Here is a 22,381-nt window from a genome sequence, read left to right on the forward strand (position 1 = left end):
TGGGGTTGTAGTAGAGACTCCTTGCCTCACCACTGCCTCCCTGTAGGTTTTTGGACGGTCCCGTGTCTGCTTTTGGCGTCTTTGTTGTGGAGCGTTTTTTGGTGGCGTTTCCGTCGTGTTGTCTATTGCGTTCTGTGGAGCGTCTGTCTGCACGTGTGCACAGTTGGCTGAGAGCTGCTCTGCCCGGAGGTTTGGAGTCTGGGGTGGATGCACTGAGCTGTAGGAGTCCACGGTTAATCTGTGGACGTGTTAAATTGTGTAGGCAAAGTCTGTGCAGTCATCTGGGAAGGAGTAGCCGTGGGCAGTGGGGGGGACAGTCCCTTCCCCAGTGTTTTAGGGACGCAATTAGAGCTTCTGATGGGATTCCTGAATAGAAAGCAGACCTGTGGAATGGTCAAGCTGTAGATGAGCTCCTGGGTGACTTGTTGAATAACGTGATTTCAGATGCAGAGGGATACCTTGGCAGAAAAAGCCATGGAAGAGGCGAGCAGAGCGCCGTCAGCAGGAGGCTTTTAAGTGCACCATCAGAATTTGAGCGAAATTCCACTTGACGTTGCTGCTGTCGGTCTTGGCTTTCACTGGAGAGGCTATGCTTAAAAATGAGTTTGTTTCCTCAAAGAATGCAAGTCCGTTTGTGTAACCCGAGCCTAGTCAGGTTGTGTTTTACGGGCGGTAGCTGAACCTCTTTGTGGTCAACAGCGTGGCAGTCCAAAGCAAGGGCGGGCAGGCGGGCGAGCGGCCCAGGTAAGGGAGGGGGAGGCGGGCCCGTCCGCGGGCAGGCTGTGCTTCCGGGCAGCGTCCGAGCGGGTGCCTTTGTTTTTGCAGGTGCCGCAGACGAGCTCGGAGGAGCGAAGCCGCACGCCGACCAGCAGCAGCCGAGAAGGTGAGGCGGCGGTGGGAGTTGAGGAGCCCAGTGTCGCGTGGTGACTCGGTTCAGCGTTTCCTTCTTGTTTTGCAGGCTCCTTTTTGGCCCTTTGCACTTGGAGGAGCGTTTGCGGTGAGCCGGGGTAGGGGCGAGGAGGAGCGTGGGGCAGGGGACTCGTTCCAAGCGCTACGGTTCTTTTGTTTCTCGCTGTCGTAGGCGTCACGAGCGATGCGGGTTTCTGACTGCGCCCGAGGCACCACACGCTGAGCGGAACGCCGTGGAACTTAGCAGGAGGTGGGTGCTGCGGAAGGGGTCGGCGTTCACCCCGCCATACTGTGTGCTGGCACGGCTCGGTGAGCGTGTGTTTTCTCATGTTCCTGTAGATGTTGAAGAGGAACCCGGCGATGCGGGGAGATGCCCGTTAGCGCACGTGGTGTTATGCTCTGTCGAAGATGGATTCGGTCCCTGGGCCGTCTGAAAGCTAAGTGGAGACACGAGGGCTGGGAAGGGGCTGGGAATCGCAGGGAGGGTGTTCAAGTTCCCACAGGGGAAAGAGCCATCCAGGAACAGTCCCCTTTGGGCGGTGAAAAGACCCTGGGGACTTTGCAGAGCGATGGCAGGGTGCGCCGGGCAGGGCAGCTCCAGCCTGTGTCTGTTGTCGTGTAGTTCGGGAAGCCTGCCTTGCGCCTGTCAGACGATGCTGGGGTCTCGTTGTGCTCGAGGGGCACGACAGGCATCTCGGGTGCCATCCCGGGAGCTGGAATGCCGGTGCCGATTGGCGCAGCGCCAATTGGGTGCTGGTTTTCTTGTATCAGCAGCCGAAAGCGTGGACGGTTCTTGTGCCTTGGATGTCGCTGGTCAGTTGTGTTTATGGCGTAGTTCTGGGCTGCATCGGCAGCTCTGCTCTCTACCCATCCAGTCTCAGGGACTGGCACTTCTTCCCAGCATCTTGAAGTTTTTGAGTCTTGCAGCAGCTTCTTGTGCTTGCGCTGTCCCTGCGTGTTTGCGCCAGTGCCATTCATAAGGGGCCGTGACGTTGGGCTCCTTTTTATTCCGGGGTTGCAGTAGAGGCTGCTCGCCTCACTGCTGCCTCTGTGCCGGTTCTTCTGATCGATGTGGGGTCTGGTCTTGGAGTTGTTCTTGTTGTTGAGCATTTTTGGTGCTGTTGTAGTGATGTTGTCTGTAACGTGCTGTGGAACTTTGGTCTGCACGTGTGCGTGTTTGGCTCGGAGCTGCTCTGCCCGGAGCTGCAGAGTCAGGGGTGGGCGGACTGAGCTCTAGGCATCCGTGGTTAATTTGTTCATATATACTAAATTGTGTATGCAGAGGTTGTTGCCATCATCTGGAATGGAGTTGCCATGGGTAGGAGGGCGGGCAGGCTCTTCACTGGTGTTTTACCGTTCACAGCCAAGAGCATTGGTGACTAATGTTTTCTGTAGCGTGCTGTTTTTTCACTGAGCATGTTAACAATTTCTTTTTTCTTTTCAGGCGACCACATTGTTAATATGACTGAAAACAGTATCTCCAACTGCACAAAGTGAAGACCTGTCTGAGGTCCGTGGAAAGGATCCGCTGAGAATCACGAAGACCCCAGACTCAGCTGTTGCTGTTGGACCGAATCGTTGCTTTACCATGCGAGCGACGGAACCCGACGCACCGATGCGATGTTCGCAGAGTTCCCGTTGTTGTCGGCCGGGGCTGGCTTTATACCAAAGCTGCCCTGTCCAAGTGCCTAGCAACAATGTGATTGTTTGTAACATGTGCCGTGCAATAACGTGATATGCTGCGTGTACTGTCCACGCGCTCTGCACGCGCGTGCCCGGCGCTTGCTCGTTCATTGTTCCCACCTCATGGGGCTCCTTTGGTTTCTTTTGTCTCTGGCTTCACCTCTCAGCCCGACCGAGTTCATACCTGTGCAATTGTAATGCCGAAGGGCAATGCAAGATAGAAGGGTTTTTTCTGCCGTGGGTAAGCATCCGCCCCGCTTTTCAGCGTCAAGCAAAGGAGCGCGGTTTGTTGTTTCCTTTTAAACGCGGCTGTTGGAAGCCGCGCGGGCAAAGGGTGGGGTGGTCCCGGCAGGGCGGCGAGCAGGCGAGTGAGGATGCAGAGCGGGCCAATCGGATCGCTCGGGAGGGCTGGAGGGGCGGAGCGCTGCTAGACCGGGAGAGTGGCAGTTGATGTGCGTAGGCAGCCAATCAGGTTGCCGGAGGGGCGGGCGTCTTCAATTTAGGCTGTTCAGGTAAGAAAGTTTGTCCTTCCTACAAGGGACCAGTCATTGGTAGGACAGAGAGAGGCTTTCAAGTGCACCATCAGAACTGGAGCGAAATTCCACTTGACGTTGCTGCTGTCGGTCTTGGCTTTCACTGGATTCCCCACGGCTCCCTAGTGTTCGGGAGCTCAGAGTGGGCATTTTTTTTTCCCCAAGGAGAGGCTCTGCTTAAAATGAGTCAAAGAAGTGCAAGTCCGTTTGTGTAACCCAAGCCTAGTCAGGTTGTGTTTTACGGGCGGTAGCTGAACCTCTTTGTGGTCAACAGCGTGGCAGTCCAAAGCAAGGGCGGGCAGGCGGGCGAGCGGCCCAGGTAAGGGAGGGGGAGGCGGGCCCGTCCGCGGGCAGGCTGTGCTTCCGGGCAGCGTCCGAGCGGGTGCCTTTGTTTTTGCAGGTGCCGCAGACGAGCTCGGAGGAGCGAAGCCGCACGCCGACCAGCAGCAGCCGAGAAGGTGAGGCGGCGGTGGGAGTTGAGGAGCCCAGTGTCGCGTGGTGACTCGGTTCAGCGTTTCCTTCTTGTTTTGCAGGCTCCTTTTTGGCCCTTTGCACTTGGAGGAGCGTTTGCGGTGAGCCGGGGTAGGGGCGAGGAGGAGCGTGGGGCAGGGGACTCGTTCCAAGCGCTACGGTTCTTTTGTTTCTCGCTGTCGTAGGCGTCACGAGCGATGCGGGTTTCTGACTGCGCCCGAGGCACCACACGCTGAGCGGAACGCCGTGGAACTTAGCAGGAGGTGGGTGCTGCGGAAGGGGTCGGCGTTCACCCCGCGATACTGTGTGCTGGCACGGCTCGGTGAGCGTGTGTTTTCTCATGTTCCTGTAGATGTTGAAGAGGAACCCGGCGATGCGGGGAGATGCCCGTTAGCGCACGTGGTGTTATGCTCTGTCGAAGATGGATTCGGTCCCTGGGCCGTCTGAAAGCTAAGTGGAGACACGAGGGCTGGGAAGGGGCTGGGAATCGCAGGGAGGGTGTTCAAGTTCCCACAGGGGAAAGAGCCATCCAGGAACAGTCCCCTTTGGGCGGTGAAAAGACCCTGGGGACTTTGCAGAGCGATGGCAGGGTGCGCCGGGCAGGGCAGCTCCAGCCTGTGTCTGTTGTCGTGTAGTTCGGGAAGCCTGCCTTGCGCCTGTCAGACGATGCTGGGGTCTCGTTGTGCTCGAGGGGCACGACAGGCATCTCGGGTGCCATCCCGGGAGCTGGAATGCCGGTGCCGATTGGCGCAGCGCCAATTGGGTGCTGGTTTTCTTGTATCAGCAGCCGAAAGCGTGGACGGTTCTTGTGCCTTGGATGTCGCTGGTCAGTTGTGTTTATGGCGTAGTTCTGGGCTGCATCGGCAGCTCTGCTCTCTACCCATCCAGTCTCAGGGACTGGCACTTCTTCCCAGCATCTTGAAGTTTTTGAGTCTTGCAGCAGCTTCTTGTGCTTGCGCTGTCCCTGCGTGTTTGCGCCAGTGCCATTCATAAGGGGCCGTGACGTTGGGCTCCTTTTTATTCCGGGGTTGCAGTAGAGGCTGCTCGCCTCACTGCTGCCTCTGTGCCGGTTCTTCTGATCGATGTGGGGTCTGGTCTTGGAGTTGTTCTTGTTGTTGAGCATTTTTGGTGCTGTTGTAGTGATGTTGTCTGTAACGTGCTGTGGAACTTTGGTCTGCACGTGTGCGTGTTTGGCTCGGAGCTGCTCTGCCCGGAGCTGCAGAGTCAGGGGTGGGCGGACTGAGCTCTAGGCATCCGTGGTTAATTTGTTCATATATACTAAATTGTGTATGCAGAGGTTGTTGCCATCATCTGGAATGGAGTTGCCATGGGTAGGAGGGCGGGCAGGCTCTTCACTGGTGTTTTACCGTTCACAGCCAAGAGCATTGGTGACTAATGTTTTCTGTAGCGTGCTGTTTTTTCACTGAGCATGTTAACAATTTCTTTTTTCTTTTCAGGCGACCACATTGTTAATATGACTGAAAACAGTATCTCCAACTGCACAAAGTGAAGACCTGTCTGAGGTCCGTGGAAAGGATCCGCTGAGAATCACGAAGACCCCAGACTCAGCTGTTGCTGTTGGACCGAATCGCTGCTTTACCATGCGAGCGACGGAACCCGACGCACCGATGCGATGTTCGCAGAGTTCCCGTTGTTGTCGGCCGGGGCTGGCTTTATACCAAAGCTGCCCTGTCCAAGTGCCTAGCAACAATGTGATTGTTTGTAACATGTGCCGTGCAATAACGTGATATGCTGCGTGTACTGTCCACGCGCTCTGCACGCGCGTGCCCGGTGCTTGCTCGTTCATTGTTCCCACCTCATGGGGCTCCTTTGGTTTCTTTTGTCTCTGGCTTCACCTCTCAGCCCGACCGAGTTCATACCTGTGCAATTGTAATGCCGAAGGGCAATGCAAGATAGAAGGGTTTTTTCTGCCGTGGGTAAGCATCCGCCCCGCTTTTCAGCGTCAAGCAAAGGAGCGCGGTTTGTTGTTTCCTTTTAAACGCGGCAGTTGGAAGCCGCGCGGGCAAAGGGTGGGGTGGTCCCGGCAGGGCGGCGAGAAGGCGAGTGAGGATGCAGAGCGGGCCAATCGGATCGCTCGGGAGGGCTGGAGGGGCGGAGCGCTGCTAGACCGGGAGAGTGGCAGTTGATGTGCGTAGGCAGCCAATCAGGTTGCCGGAGGGGCGGGCGTCTTCAATTTAGGCTGTTCAGGTAAGAAAGTTTGTCCTTCCTACAAGGGACCAGTCATTGGTAGGACAGAGAGAGGCTTTCAAGTGCACCATCAGAACTGGAGTGAAATTCCACTTGACGTTGCTGCTGTCGGTCTTGGCTTTCACTGGTTTCCCCACGGCTCCCTAGTGTTCGGGAGCTCAGAGTGGGCATTTTTTTTCCCCAAGGAGAGGCTCTGCTTAAAATGAGTCAAAGAAGTGCAAGTCCGTTTGTGTAACCCAAGCCTAGTCAGGTTGTGTTTTACGGGCGTTAGGTGAACCTCTTTGCGGTCAACAGTGTGGCAGTCAAAAGCAAGGGCGACCAGGAGGGCTAGCGGCCTAGGTAAAGGAGCAGGAGATGGGATCGTCTACGGGCAGGCTGTTTTTGGGCAGCGTCCAAGCAGGTGCCTTTGTTTTCGCAGGTGCCGCAGACGAGCTCGGAGGAGCGAAGCCGCATGCTGACCACCCGCCCAGGTCAGGTGGCGGTTGGTGTTGAGGAGCCCAGTGTCGCGTGGTGACTCTGTTCAGCGTTTCTTCCTTGTTTTGCAGGCTCCTTTTGGGCTCTTTGGACTTGGAGGAGCATTTTTGGTGAGCCACGGTGGGGGCTTGAAAGAGCATGGGGCTGGGGACTAGTCCAAAGCGTTACAGTTCTTCTGTTTCTCGCTGTGTTAGGTCCAACGAGCGATGAGGGTTTGTGACTGAATCCGTGGCACTACACGCGGAGCGGAACATCCCGGACCTTATGTGGAGGTGGGTGTTGCGGAAGGGGTCGGTATTTACACCACAATACTTTGTGCTGCGGTGGCTTAGGGAGCGTGCGTTTTGTCACGTTACTGTAGATGTTGAAGAGGAACGCGGCGATGCCGGCAGATCTCCATTAGCGTACGTGGCGTTTTCTCCGTCGAACATGGATTCCGTCCTTTGTCCCTGAGAAAGATAAGTGGAACCACGAGGGCTGGGAAGGGACTGGGAATCACAGGGAGGGGGATGAAGTCGTGATAAGGGAAAGGGCTGTGGAGGCTTAGTCCCATTTGGGTGGTAAAGGGTCCAGGGACCTTTACAGTTCGCTGCCAGGGTGTGCCCGGCAGGGCAGCTCCAGCCTGCGTCTGTCGTGTAGTTCGGGAAGTCTGCCTTGCGCCTGTCGAAGATCGTGGGGTCTCATTGTGCTCCAGGACCCCAGCAGACATGTCTGGTGCCATCTTGAGATCTGGAATGCCAGTGCTAATTGGCAGAGTGCCAATTGGGCGCTGGATTCTTGTATCATCAGCAGAAAGCGTGGATGGTTTTTGCCTTTTAGATGTTTCCGGTCAGTTGTGATTTATGGTGTCATTCTGGGCTGCATCAGCAGCTCTGTTCTCTACCCGTCCAGTCTCAGGGACTGGCACTTCAAGATGCTGGGAAGAAGTTCTTAGGTCGTGCCGCCGTCCCTGTGCAATCGTGCCAGTGCCGCCGTCTCGTAAGGGGCCATGACGTTTGGCTCCTCTTTTTTGTTTTGGGTTTGTAGAAGAGGCTCCTTGCCTTGTTACTGCCTCCCTGCAGGTCACTTTGATGCCGTTTCTAGTTTTGGCATTGTTGTCGTTTTGGAGTGTTTTTGTTGACGTTGCACTTGTGTTGTCCATGGAGTTCTGTGGCGTGTTTGTCTGTGCACGTCCCCATTTGGCTCGGAGCTGCTCTGCCCGGAGGTGTGGAATCAGGGGTGAGTGGGTGGAGTGAGCTCTAGGAGTTCAGGGTTCATCTGCTGACAGATTAAATCGTTTAGGCCAAGTTTGTCTAGTTATCTGGGATGCAGTAGTTGTGGTCAGGGGAGGTGACAGTCCCTTCCCCTGAGTTTTTGAGACTCAATTAGAGCTTCTAGTGGGCTTCCTGAATAGGAAGCAGACTTGTGCAATGGTCCAGCTGTAGATGAGCTCCTGGGTGACTTGCTGAACAACTTACTTTCAGATACAGAGGGGCAATTTGACAGGACGAGTGAGAAAAGAGCCGAGCAGAGCGCCGTAAGCAGGTGAGTGGTTGCACGGCGTCAGAGCGTAGATGTGCCTCGTGCCTTTATATTGTGTGCTGGCTCTGCTTAGTGAGTGTGTGTTTTCTTGTGTTATTGTAGATGTTGAGGAGGAACCCGGCAATGCTGGAAGATCCCTATCGGCGCATGTCGTGATTCCCTCTGTTGAAGACGGATGCAGTCTCTCGGCTCTCTGAAAGATAAGTGGAGGCTGGGGGGCTGGGAACAACAGGCAGGGGGGGTAAAGTTCTGTTTGGGGCGAGGGTAATCCAGGAACAGTCTCCTTTGGGCAGGTGAAGGGTCCAGGGAACTTCATAGTGTGACTCCAGCGTGTCCCAGGCAGGGTAGCTCCAGCCTTGTGCCAGTGTTTTGTTGTAGGTTGGGAAACTTGCATTGTGCCTGTCAGATGATCCTGGGGTTTTGTTGTGTTGGAGGGACTTGATAGGCGTCCCTGGTGCCATCACGGGATCTGGAACGTTGGTGCTAATTGGGTGCTGGTTTTCTTGTGTCAGCAGCCGAAAGCGTGGATGGTTCTTGCATTTTGGATGTTTCTGGTCAGTTGTGTTCACCTTGTAGTTCTGGGCTGCATCGGCAGCTCTACTCTCTACCTATCCAGTCTCAGGGACTGGCACTTCTTCCCAGCATCTTGAAGTTTTTAAGTCGCGTCGCCGTCTCTGCGCGTGTGCGCGCCAGTGCCGCCGTCTCTGCGCGTGTGCGCGCCAGTGCCGCCGTCTCATAAGGGGCCGTGATGTTGGGCTCCTTTTTCTTTTTCCTAGGGCTGCTGAAGAGGCTCCTTGCCTCATCACTGCCTCCCTGGAGGGTGTTTTGATTGATGCCGTCTCTGGTTTTGGCGTCCCTGTCGTTGCGGAGCGTTTTTGGTGCCGTTGCGGTCGTGTTGTCCATAGCGTTCTGTGGTGCGTGTGTCCGAGCATCTGCACATTTGGCTCGGAGCCGCTCTGCCCGGCGGTGTGGAGTCAGGGGTGGGTGGAGTGAGCTCTAGGAGTCCAGGGTTAATCTGTTGACAGATTCAATTGCGTAGGTACAGGTTGTGCGGTCATCTGGGATGCAGTAGCCATGGGCAGGGGAGCTGGCTGTCCTTTCCCCAGTGTTTTAGGGACTCAATTGAAGTGTCCGGTGGGATTCCTGAGTAGAAAGCAGACGTGTGGAATGATCAAGCTGTTCATGAGCTCCTGGGTGACTTGTTGGATACCTTCATTTCAGATGCCGATGGACCACCTGGCACAAAAGAGCGACGGAAGAGCCGAGCAGAGCACCGTAAGCAGATGGGTCGGTGTGTCGCATCAGAGCTAAGATGTGCCTTGTGCCTTTATGTTGTGTGCTGGCTCTGCTTAGTGAGTGTGTGTTTTTTTTCTGTTATTGCAGATCTTGAGGAGGAACCTGGTGATGCAGGAAGATCTCCATCAGCACCTGTGGTGTTCTCCTCTGTTGAAGATGGATTCAGTCTCTTGGCCCTCTGAAAGTTAAGTGGAGGCTGGGGGGCTGGGAAGGGGTTGGGAACTGCAGGGAGGGGGGTAAAGTTCTCTTTGGGGCAAGGGTGATCCAGGAACAGTCCCTTTTGGGCAGGCAAAGGGTCCAGGGAACTTCACAGTGCGATGCCAGCGTGTCCCGGGCAGGGCAGCTCCAGCCTCGTGTCAGTGTTGTGTTGCAGGTCGGGAGGCTTGCATCGTGCCTGTCAGACGGTCCCGGGGTCTCGTCGCGCTTGACGGACCCGACAGGGATCCCGGGCGCCATCCCGGGATCCGGAACGCTGGAGCCAATTGGCGTAGCGCCAGTCGGGTCCCGGTTTTCTTGTATCAGCAGCTGAAAGTGTGGATGGTTTTTGCATTTTGGATGTTTCTGCTCAGTTGTGTTTTATGGTGCAGTTCTGGGCTGCATCGGCAGCTCTGCTCTGTACCCCTCCAGTCTAAGGGACTGGCACTTCTTCCCAGCATCTTGAAGTTCTTAGGTCGTGCCGCTGTCTCCTCTGCGTGTGTGTGTGCGCCAGTGCCGCCGTCTCCTCTGCGTGTGTGTGTGCGCCAGTGCCGCCGTCTCCTCTGCGTGTGTGTGTGCGCCAGTGCCGCCGTCTCGTAAGGGGCTGTGATGTTCAGCTCCTTTTTCGTGGGGCTGCAGAAGAGGCTCCTTGCCTCATCACTGCCTCCCTGCAGGGCGTTTTGATTGATGCCGTCTCTGGTTTCGGGTCACTGTCGTTGCGGAGCGTTTTCGGTGCCGTTGCGGTCGTGTCGTCCATAGCGTTCTGTGACGCGTTTGTCTGCGCACGTGCACGTTCGGCTCGGAGCTGCTCTGCCCGGCGGTGTGGAGTCAGGGGCGGGTGGAGTGAGCTCTAGGAGTCCAGGGTTAATCTGTTGACAGATTCAATTGTGTAGGCAAAGGCTGTGCGGTCATCTGGGATGCAGTAGCTGTGGGCAGGGGAGCTGGCAGTCCCTTCCCCAGTGTTTTAGGGACTCAATTAGTGTGTCGGGTGCGATTCCTGAATAGAAAGCAAACCTGTGCAATGGTCAAGCTGTTGATGAGCATTTGGGTGACTTGTTGAATACCTTGATTTCAGATGCAGAGGGACAACCTGGCACGAAAGAGCGAGGGAAGAGCCGAGCAGAGCGCCGTAAGCAGGTGGGTGGGTGCGTGGTGTCAGAGTGAAGATGTGCCTTGTGCCTTTATATTGTGTGCTGGCTCTGCTTAGTGAGCGCGTGTTTTCTTGTGTTGTTGCAGATGTTGAGGAGGAACCCGGCGATGCAGGACAATCTCTATCAGCACATGTGGTGTTTTCCTCTGTTGAAGATGGATTCAGTCTCTTGGCCCTCTGAAAGATAAGTGGAGGCTGGGGGGCTGGGAAGGGGTTGGGAACTGCAGGGAGGGGGGTAAAGTTCTCTTTGGGGCAAGGGTGATCCAGGAACAGTCCCTTTTGGGCAGGCGAAGGGTCCAGGGAACTTCACAGTGCGATGCCAGCGTGTCCCGGGCAGGGCAGCTCCAGCCTCGTGTCAGTGTTGTATTGCAGGTCGGGAGGCTTGCATCGTGCCCGTCAGACGATCCCGGGGTCTCGTCGCGCTTGACGGACCCGACAGGGATCCCGGGCGCCATCCCGGGATCCAGAACGCCGGAGCCAATTGGCGTAGCGCCAATCGGGTCACGGTTTTCTTGTATCAGCAGCTGAAAGCGTGGATGGTTTTTGCATTTTGGATGTTTCTGCTCAGTTGTGTTTTATGGTGTAGTTCTGGGCTGCATTGGCAGCTCTGCTCTGTACCCCTCCAGTCTAAGGGACTGGCACTTCTTCCCAGCATCTTGAAGTTTTTAAGTAGTGCCGCCGTCTCCTCTGCGTGTGTGCGCGCCAGTGCCGCCGTCTCCTCTGCGTGTGTGCGCGCCAGTGCCGCCGTCTCCTCTGCGTGTGTGCGCGCCAGCGCCGCCGTCTCCTCTGCGTGTGTGTGCGCCAGTGCCGCCGTCTCATAAGGAGCTGTGCTATTTGGCTCCTTTGTTTTCTGGGGTTGCAGTGGAGGCTCCTCGCCACACCACTGCCTCCCTGCAGGTTCTTTTGATCAATGCCTTTGTGATTGGGAGTTGTTCCCCTCATTGGGTGTTGTTGGTGTTGTTGACATGATGTCGTCTGGAACGTTCCGTGGCGCGTTTGTCTGCGCATGTGCACGTTCGGCTCGGAGCTGCTCTGCCCAGCGGTGTGGAGTCAGGGGCGGGTGGACTGAGCTCTAGGAGTCCATGGTTAATCTGTTGACGTGTTAAAATGCGTAGCCAGAAGTCATCTGGGACGCAGTAGCTGGGGGCAGGGGAGTCGTAAGTCCTTTTAGTGGTGTTTAGCAGTCGTTACAGAGACCATTGATGACTAGTGTTTTCTGTGGTGTGCTGTTATTTCATAGACAAAGCATGTTTTAATGAAATCTTTTTGTATTTTTTCTTTGCAGGTGACCACATTGTCAATACGAGTCACTTATAAAAAGGCGTTCTGTTAGGCTATGTAGCACTCATAATTATGGCCTTTACTCGACGGTAACAAAAGCAGCTACAGACTCCGATCGTCACCCATCCCGTAAGGCGCGCTTTACACGTTCCCGCAGGAATAGGCTTCCGTCGCCGAAAACGCCACGTTCGAGGCCGTCGGGACGCTCCCACGGACCGTAAACCGAATCTACGGCCGCGCAGAGCCGAGTCCGGCGCGAGGTCGGCGCAAAGGATCCGCCGAGAAGCGAGAAGACCGGAGACTCGGCTATCGCTATCGGACCGAATCGCAGCCTAGAGGGGCGGGTGAATAGTTTGTAAGGGTATAAATACCCAGGGATTTCTACGCTCGGCTGGGACCTCAGCAGAAGCGGCAGCTCCAGTCAGCCTTCCCGCAGTACCGCTGTATTCGGTTAGTTATTTACATGGATTTTGCCCAGGAGTTTGCCCCGAAAGACCGAGGACCTAGACCGTGACCCAAGCATCCTCATGCCTCTGGAAGGGAGGTAGAGATGTTGAGGTATAGAGCGATGCAATTCAGAAATTCAGGCTGAGCGATATAAGTAATCAGGTGTGCACATACTATATTTATATATGGCCAAAGGACTGTATCTTAGGCGTTTCGCCTATCCCCTGTGCGTCCGGGAAACCAACCGTAGATCCAGCGCGGGGCTGAGTTCGGATCCAGCCCCACCCGGGCTCCCGTCTGCAGAGGAGTTTAGAAAGCGAGGGGGTCCAGTCCGATCCGAACCTCACGACTCGACGGAAAGACTTCCCTGTAGCCTTTGGCGTCTCCTGTCCACGTAGAAATCGCTCCGAATCAAGTTTCAGCTGAATTTGCTTGGCCTATTCTGTCCACTTAGTAAGCAATACCGTCCCTCGCCATTACATTCCGCCGCAGCGCAAGCCGTCTAGCGCCGCTCTCGGTCAGCTGCGCCCCGGTCGATCACCCGAAACCGAGCGACGTCGGTGGGATCGCGGGCGTCGTCCTTGCAGGTTAATGGTTTTTTCTTTTCAGGTACTTTTAAAATTCCAAAGAGAATAAAAAAAACCCCAGCCGGGGGATTTTTTTTCTTTTTTTTTTTCCCCCGACCGGGTTTTTTTTTCCCAGGTCCCGGCCGCTCCGCAAGGCGACGTTCGTCACCAAGGTTCGGACGCGGGCGGCCCTCAAGCCGGGGTTTTGCAGGGACCAGGAGTGTAGGAGGGAACCCAGGAGTGCCCCAAAGGACCCAGGAGTTCAGGGGGGGAACCCAGGAGTGCCCCAAGGGACCCAAGCGTTCAGGAGGGACCCAAGAGTGCCCCAAAGGATTCAGGAGTTCAAGAGGGGACCCAAGTGGCTGGGAGGGACCCGAGAGTGCCCCAAAGGATTCAGGAGTTCAGGGGGCAACCCTGAAGGACCCCAAACGACCCAAGAGTTTGGGAGGGACCCAGGAGGGCCCCAAAGGACCTAGGAGTTCAGGGTGCACCCAGGAGTGCACCAGAGGACTGAAGAGTTCAGGAGAGGACCCAGGAGTTCAGGACGGACCCAAGAGCGCGCCAAAGGATGGAGGAGTGCCCCAACAAGAGTTGAGGGGGGGGACCCAAGAGTTCAGAGGGGACTCAGGAGTGCCCCAAAGGACCCAAGAGTTCTGAGGGGACTGTCGAGGGTTAGGATTGCGGGGTGACAATCAAACCCTGGCAGATGTATTGTTAACCTCCTCTCCCCCCCACTTCCCCCTTTTTCCCCTCCCTCTCCCCCCTTCCCACTCAGGACAGGCGATCGGGAGGGGAAGAAGGACAGAGAGAAGAGAGTTGGAAAAGTTAAAGATGTTTTACTAATGCTACTAATAAGAATAGAGAAAATAATACAAAATATACAAACCCAATCTTGTAAGTCTCAGCAACTGCAGAGCCAGCACCCAAAGTCCTGGATCAGACTCTGTAGCCAACCGGAGCTGGATTCAGTCTCTCACTGGCCTCAGTTCGCAGGGACGACCAGCAAGGTCCTCTCCTGATGTCAGCCATGAGGAAAAAAGGGAAAAGGCAAAAGGGACGAGATCCTCGTGATCTCCCACTTTTATATGAAGTATTCACGTGAACGGAATGTTATACACCGTTGGTCAGTCTCTCGGTCACCAGTTTTCTCGTTGCCCCTCTCGCGAGATGTCCATCCGTGCTTATCAATAAGTTTGCATTCCCTTGCTGGGTTTAACCAAAACATGTGTTGGGTTCTCCAGGAAAATGCAGCTGACATGAAGGCTTTAGCTGACAGGCAAATTCACTAAAAGAGAAACTTGTTTTTAACAAAACCAGGACATTCCACCCCTTATAATATGACATTCACTGAATACTTAAACCTTAGCAATACAATCTATCAATACAATCTAATTAATCAGTACTACTATATATATATATATGTACATATATACACACGAGTAATTAATCAGTGGACCATCCTTTGAAAAGTTCATTAAGTTCATTTTGTCACCACAGTCTCCCAGGGCAGGGAAAATGGTCCAAGTGCATCTCATGACCCCTGTTGGTGGGTTAAGGACACCAACTTCCAAGAAGGTGTCGGGCGCCACTCGAAGAAGCCAGCGCTGGTTTCATCACCATTGTCTTGATCTGAAAGACACTTATTAAACATTGTTAGTGCGGCAATTCACATCATACAGTTCAGCATTGCGTATTTTCACCTAAAATCAAATCCCCTTGAGGTGCACACCGAACTTCTCCATCCTTAAGCATCACCCACCAGGTGCTGCCAGGTCCCTGGGCAAAAACAATCCCACGAATAGGTTTGCCTGTGCCCGAGGCAGGAGGAACCCAGACTGCCTTTCCTAACATATTTTCCATGTGTACTACAGGGACTTTATCTCCTTCTACAGTCCGTAGAATTTCTGATTGGGCAGGCCCGGCTCGATTGGTTGATCCCCTGGTGTTGACCAACCAAGTGGCTTTTGCTAAATGTGAATCCCAGTTTTTAAAGGCTCCACCACCCAGTGCCTTTAGTGTAGTTTTTAACAAACCATTGCACCTTTCAGTTTTCCCAGAGGCTGGTGCATGATATGGAATATGATACACCCACTCAATACCATGTTCTTTGGCCCAATTGTCTATAATACTGTTTTTGAAATGAGTACCATTGTCTGATTCAATTCTTTCTGGCGTACCGTGCCGCCAAAGGACTTGCTTCTCAAGGCCCAAGATGGTATTTCGGGCTGTAGCATGAGGTACGGCAGATGTTTCCAGCCATCCAGTGGTTGCTTCCACCATTGTAAGTACATAACGCTTACCTTGACGTGTTTGTGGAAGTGTAATATAATCAATCTGCCAAGCTTCTCCATACTTATACTTTAACCATCGCCCCCCATACCATACAGGTTTTAACTGTTTTGCTTGTTTGATTTCGGTGCAAGTTTCACATTCATGAATAACCTGTGAAACAGTGTCCATAGTTAAATGCACCCCTCGATCACGAGCCCATTTGTATGTTGCATCTCTACCTTGATGCCCTGAAGCATCATGGGCCCACCGAACTAGGAAAAGTTCACCTTTATGTTGCCAGTCCAAGTCCACCTCAGCTACTTTAATCTTAGCAGCTTGATCTGCTTGTTGGTTGTTTAGATGTTCCTCGGTGGCTCGACTTTTAGGCACATGAGCATCTACATGACCAACTTCCCCAGGCAGGCTCTCCAGCCGAGCAGCAATGTCTTCCCACAGCGTGGTTCCCAATGGTTTCACCTCTGCGCTGCCAGTTGCTTTTCTTCCATTGCCGTAGCCACCCCCACAAGGCATTTGCTCCCATCCATGAGTCAGTATAGAGACAAAGCATTGGCCACTTCTCTCGTTCAGCAATGTCCAAAGCCAGCTGGATGGCTTTCACTGCTGCAAACTGACTGGATTCACCTTGTCCTTCAGTGGCTTCTGTAACTTGTCGTGTGGGACTCCACACAGCAGCTTTCACCTTCGATGTTTTCCTACAGACAACAGGATCCACCTGTGAACAGTGCACACTGCTTATCAGTCTCTGAAAGCGGATTATATGGTGGTGCTTCTTCAGCACGTTTTACTTCCTCCTCATCTGCAGACATCCCAAAGTCTTTGCTTTCTGGCCAGTCTGTAATCACTTCTAAGATCCCTGGACGGTTGGGACTTCCAATCCGAGCTCATTGCGTGATCAGTGCAATCCATTTACTCCATGTAACTTCGGTGCCATGATGTGGAGAGGGAACCGTCCCTTTGAACACCCAGCTCAGCACCGGCAGTCGAGGTGCAGGAGGAGCTGTGCTTCAGTGCCCATCTCTTCTGAAGCAGCTCCAACTCCTTCATACGCTGCCAGTATCTCCTTTTCAGTTGCAGTACAGTTGGCCTCATATCCTTTGTACCCTCGACTCCAAAAACCTAAGGGTCGACCTCGGGTTTCTCCTGGTGCTTTCTGCCAGAGGCTCCAGGTAAGTCCATTATCTCCGGCTGCGGTGTAGAGCACATTTTTAACATCTAGTCCAGTTCGGACTGGTTCAAGGGCCACCTCATGAGTTATCTCACGCTTCATTTGTTCAAAGGCTTGGCGTTGTTCAGGGCCCCACTCAAATTGGTTCTTTTTACGAGTCACTCGATAGAGAGGCTCACAATGTGGCTGTGGTCAGGAATGTGCATTCTCCAAAAACCTACAACACCCAAGAAAGTCTGTGTCTCCTTTTTATTAGTAGGTGGAGACATTGCTGCAGTTTTGTTGATCACATCCATTGGGATCTGACGACGGCCATCTTGCCATTTTATTCCTAAAAACTGGATCTCGTGCAGGTCCCTTGACCTTGCTTCGTTTTATGGCAAAACCAGCATCCAAAAGAATATGAATTATTCTCTCACCTTTCTCGAAGAATTCTTTCGCTGTGTCGCCCCATACGATGATGTCATCAATATATTGCAAGTGCTCTGGAGCTTCACCTTGCTCCAGTGTGGTCTGGATCAGCCCATGGCAGATGGTAGGGCTGTGTTTCCAGCCCTGGGGCAAGCGATTCCATGTATACTGGATGCCCCTCCAGGTGAAAGCAAACTGCAGCCTGCACTCTGCTGCTGCAGGAATAGAGAAAAATGCATGAGCAATGTCAATTGTAGCATACCACTTGGCTGCCTTTGACTCCAGTTCAAATTGCAGTTCTAGCATGTCAGGCACAGCAGCACTCAGTGTGCTGTAACTTCATTCAGGCCACGATAGTCTACAGTTGGTCTCCACTCGTCACTAGACTTACGCACTGGCCAGATTGGGCTGTTAAAAGGTGAGCGGGTCTTACTGATCACACCCTGGCTTTCCAACTGACGGATCAGCTTCTGGATAGGAATCAAAGAGTCTCGATTGGTGCGATATTGCCGGCGATGCACCGTCGTGGTAGCAGTTGGCACCTGCTGATCGTCAACCCTCAGCAGTCCTACAACAGAAGGGTCATCTGAAAGACCAGGCAAATCAGACAGCTGTTCAATTTTCTCAGTGTCCACAGCTGCTATACCAAATGCCCACCTATACCCTTTTGGGTCCTTAAAATACCCTCTCCTGAGGTGGTCTATACCAAGGATGCACGGAGCATCTGGACCAGTCACAATGGGATGCTTTTGCCAGTTTTTTCCAGTTAGGCTCATTTCAGCCTCTACAACAGTCAGCTCCTGGGATCCCCCAGTCACTCCAACAATATTGATGGATTGCGTTCCTTTATAATTAGAAGGAATTATTGTGCACTGAGCACCAGTGTCCACTAAAGCTTTGTACTCCTGGGGTTGTGTTGTACCAGGCCATTGTATTTGTACAGTCCAATAGACTCTGTTATCCCTTTCCTCCACCTGGTTGGAGGCAGGGCACCTCTAATTCCTGTTTTGCACAGTCTCTGGGTGTGAAGTAGAGGTTCCTTCAAGAGCATCAGAATCTCTTCTGCTCCTTTTGTAAACTGGAGCAACCCCCTTCCTAGGAGTTTTTCCTTTTATCTCACGTACTCGTTCCTGAAGTTCTGAGGTCGGCCTTCCATGCCACTTATTCATGTTTTCTCCCTGCTCATGTAGGAAGAACCACAGTGAACCTCTTTTTGTGGGCTGCCTCTGCCCTCTCTCTCGAGATTGGAAACGCCTTCTCTTAACAGCTGAAACATAGGTTTGTGCAGGTCGTGAACGGTACGAGTGTGCTCTGAGCTCTTTGATTTCTTGCAACAGCTTTTCAAACCGGTCATCAGATTTTTCACACAGTTTCTCCACAGCGGAGACACAAGCCCGTAGAGAACCAGCAAGGCTGTCCTCAAAGTACCGGAGCTGCTCAATCACTTCATTAATTTCTTGTGCACCTCTAGCCGACCAGACCATTCCTGCCAATGACTTAGCATATGCAGGTGGTGCACTTTGTACAAATCTGCGCCACATAGATCGTGTACAATTGATTCTATCTGGGTCTGTCCCCTCTTGGCTGTTTGGTCCTAGATAGATGATCTCTCGCACAGGTAATTCTCTCAGGAACTGGATACCTCTCTCCATAGTATTCCATTTCCCTAACTTGGATATACAATCTTCCTTGTAGGGAAATCTGACTTTCATAGCTGCAGGAGTCGGGTCCAGAGAGTAGCGGCATTAGACTCTCTTGAAATTGCCCTATCAATGGTGGAATCTTTCGACAGAGATCCCAGCTGCCTGGCTTCACCACCTTCTAATTCAATTGTTTCTGCCCCACTGTCCCAGCATCGCAGCAGCGAGGTTAAAATATTCTCGCCTTCACGACGACTGAAGTCTTTTCGCAGGTCTCTCAGCTCACCTGGAGAAAAGGACCGAGTGGTGGTCACTTCATCTCCACCCTGCCCTGATGATGCCCCTTGGGTTGATGTTGGCCCTGTGCCATCACCTGCTGCACGAGTGGTCTTTCTAGTGACTTTCTTACAACCAGCAACTGATGCTGATATGGGTTCACCATCATTTGATTCATTTTCAGAGTCTGAATGACTGTCACAGTGATTGCTGTGGTTACAGCAGCAACAGTGCCCAGTGTGTGAAGACGGGGGGGCTGCCTTGTCAGCCTTTGAGGCTGGAGAGGTAACGTTATCTGCAGCGACCTTGGCAGAGGAGCTCTGCGGAGGAGCTGGAGCTTCAGCCTGTGAAGCCGCGGTTGGGGGGCAGTGGCTGCAGCAGCAGCTTTGGCTGTTTTGCCTTTTCTCGAGCGGCCAGGAGTGCTTTTTGCTAAAGCTTCCGAAGACGCACCGCAAATCTCAGGACTAAAAAGAGACGCAAACCTCCTATTGAACCTCATTTCTCTTAACAGTGACACAAACTGACACACATTCAGCAAACCAGATAACACCATCACAGTTCTATCAAAGCTCCAAGGATATTCAAAGCTCTCTAACACATTTGCAAACTGTCCCAGCGAAAACACAAAAGTATTGTTAGTCAGCCTTTCTAAAGATTCGCTTGACCAATTAGCAAATATAGAGCCATTCTGCTCTTTAATCTCTCCTGGAGGTTTTTCAAGGTAAAGCAGAAGCGAGTAGAAATTCATTAGCGGCTGCAGTATAATGAAATAAACCAGTGCCATACCACACAGAATCATCATGACCGCTGTCCAGTTTCTTGTTGTTATATAATGAATACTTCGATTCAGAAAGAAACACCAACACAGATATGGGATCAGCGAGCACAATGTAGAAAATAACTGATACAACTTATGCCACAACATCTTTAAGTCAATGTAATTCACTTTGCCTTAATACCACTAAATAATATCCGAAGCAAACAGACGCGCGAGTATCACAACTCTATGAGTTGGCACCGTGCCAAGAAAATGGAAAGGTACGTCAGAGCAGTAGAAAAGCCAAAAATCTCCAAATTTACCCCTTTCTCTCGCCCCACGCTGGGCGCCAATTATCTGTCGAGGGTTAGGATTGCGGGGTGACAATCAAACCCTGGCAGATGTGTTGTCAACCTCCTCTCCCCCCCACTTCCCCCTTTTGCCCCTCCCTCTCCCCCCTTCCCACTCAGGACAGGCGATCGGGAGGGGAAGAAGGACAGAGAGAAGAGAGTTGGAAAAGTTAAAGATGTTTTACTAATGCTACTAATAAGAATAGAGAAAATAATACAAAATATACAAACCCAATCTTGTAAGTCTCAGCAACTGCAGAGCCAGCACCCAAAGTCCTGGATCGGACTCTGCAGCCAACCGGAGCTGGATTCAGTCTCTCACTGGCCTCAGTTCGCAGGGACGACCAGCAAGGTCCTCTCCTGATGTCAGCCATGAGGAAAAAAGGGAAAAGGCAAAAGGGACGAGATCCTCGTGATCTCCCACTTTTATATGAAGTATTCACGTGAATGGAATGTTATTCACCGTTGGTCAGTCTCTCGGTCACCAGTTTTCTCGTTGCCCCTCTCGCGAGATGTCCACCCGTGCTTATCAATAAGTTTGCATTCCATTGCTGGGTTTAACCAAAACATGTGTTGGGTTCTCCAGGAAAATGCAGCTGACATGAAGGCTTTGGCTGACAGGCAAATTCACTAAAAGAGAAACTTGTTTTTAACAAAACCAGGACAGGGACCCAGGAGTGCCCCTAGGGACCCAAGAGTTCTGAGGGGACCCAGGAGTGCCCCAAGGGACCCAAGAGTTCAGGAGGGGACCCAGGAGTGCCCCAAAGGACCCAAAAGTTCAGGAGGGGACCCAGGAGTGCCCCAAAGGACCCAGAGTTTAGGAGGGACCCAGGAGTTCAGGGCGGGACCCACCCAGGAGTTCAGGAGGGGACCTAAGAGCTTAGGAGGGGACCCAGGAGTGCCCCAAAGGAACCAGGAGTTCAGGGGGGGCCTAGGAGTTCAGGAGGGACCCAGGAGTGCCCCAAATGACTCAGGAGTTCAGGGGGGAACCCAGGAGTGCCCCAAAGGACCCAAGAGTTTAGGGGGGGGACCCAGGAGTTCAGGGCAGGACCCACCCAGGAGTTCAGGAGGGGACCGAAGAATTCAGAAGGGGACCCAGGAGTTCAGGGGGTAACCCAAGAGTGCAAGAGGGGACACAGGATGTCACGGAGGCACCCCGAGGCTGATTTAAGGGACAACAGGGTCCAAAACAACTTTTATTAAACCAGTGAGAAACAGGGTTTTAACACTCCAAAAGTGACTTAAATATAGGTTCGGGTATCAGTTGAGGAAAATTATTAAGGGGTAACAACTAGTACAACAGGCGGTCCACAGAGTACATACACGTGGCTTCACCCAAAACTATGCTGGAACCACCCTCGAGTCCCAGAGGAGTACACACTCGCCTGAATCCGGTTTCTGGATTATTCTTAAAGAGATAAAGGTAAAGCGTACACTCGCGATTCCGCGAGTGTAAATTTATAATACACTCGCAATTGTGCGAGTGTTTTACTTACGCACGCGGCAGCAAGGCAAGCGGGGTCTCCATCCCGGGGAGGCGGGGTCTCAGCAGCAGAATCTTGCTCGTAGCTCCGAGAGACCGGCAACAACTGGCTCAGTCTCGACGAGAGTCCCGTTTTTATTGGCTGATCAGACCTGACTGTAGGCATTCTAGAAGCTTCTCTGCACCCCCACACCGTGTGTGGGGCGCCCCTGAAGCCTCCAAACACCCCCCACACTGGTCACAGGCGCCCAGCGGCTCACTGGCGCCTCGGCACTCCCTTCTCCTAATGGCCCTGGCCAGGGTGCTCTGGGCCAAACAAAAGAAGCTGTCAGCCTCAAGGAGCAGAGAGAGGGAGATGTGCCTACTCCCTCCATATTGAAGGAGGTGGGGGGAGAGAGGGGGGGTTTGCATCCTGCCACACAGGAGCTCAGGGGGAGACCAAAGAGTTCAGGAGGGGGACCAGGAGTTCAGGAGGGACCCACCCAGGAGTTCAGGGGGGGGACCTAGGAGTGCCCCAAAGGATCCAGAGTTCAGGAGGGACCCAGGAGTTCAGGATTGAACTAAGAGTACAGGGGGGGACCCACCCAGGAGCTCAGGAGGGGACCCAGGAGGGCCCCAAGGGACCCAAGAGTTCGGGAGGGACCCAAGAGTGCCCCAAAGGACCCAAGAGTTCAGGGGGGGACCCAAGAGTTCAGGAGGGCCCCAGGAGTGCCCCAAAGGACCCAAGAGTTCGGGCGGGAGCCAGGAGTTCCCCAAAGGACCCAAGAATTCAGGAGGATCCAGGAGTTGCTCAAAGGACCCAGGAGTTCAGGGCGGGACCCACCCAGGAGTTCAGGAGGGACCCGAGAGCTTAGGAGGGGACCCAGGAGTGCCCCAAAGGAACCAGGAGTTCAGGAGGGGACCCGGGAGTTCAGGAGGGGACCCAGGAGTGCCCCAAATGACCCAGGAGTTCAGGGGGGAACCCAAGATTTCAGGGGGGGACCAAAGAGTTCAGGAGGGGGACCAGGAGTTCAGGAGGGGCCCACCCAGGAGTTCGGGGGGGGACCTAGGAGTTCAGCGGGGGACCCAGGAGTGCCCCAAAGGACCCAGGAGTTCAGGAGGGGACCCAAGAGTTCAGGATTGAACTTAGAGTACAGGGGGGGACCCAGGAGTTCAGGATTGAACTAAGAGTACAGGGGGGGACCCAGGAGTTCAGGAGGGGACCCAGGAGGGCCCCAAAGGACCCAAGAGTTTGGGAGGGACCCAAGAGTCCAGGAGGGATCCAAGAGTGCCC

The sequence above is a fragment of the Patagioenas fasciata genome, chromosome 12 (assembly GCF_037038585.1).
Source record: "Patagioenas fasciata isolate bPatFas1 chromosome 12, bPatFas1.hap1, whole genome shotgun sequence".
Lineage (NCBI taxonomy): Eukaryota > Metazoa > Chordata > Aves > Columbiformes > Columbidae > Patagioenas > Patagioenas fasciata.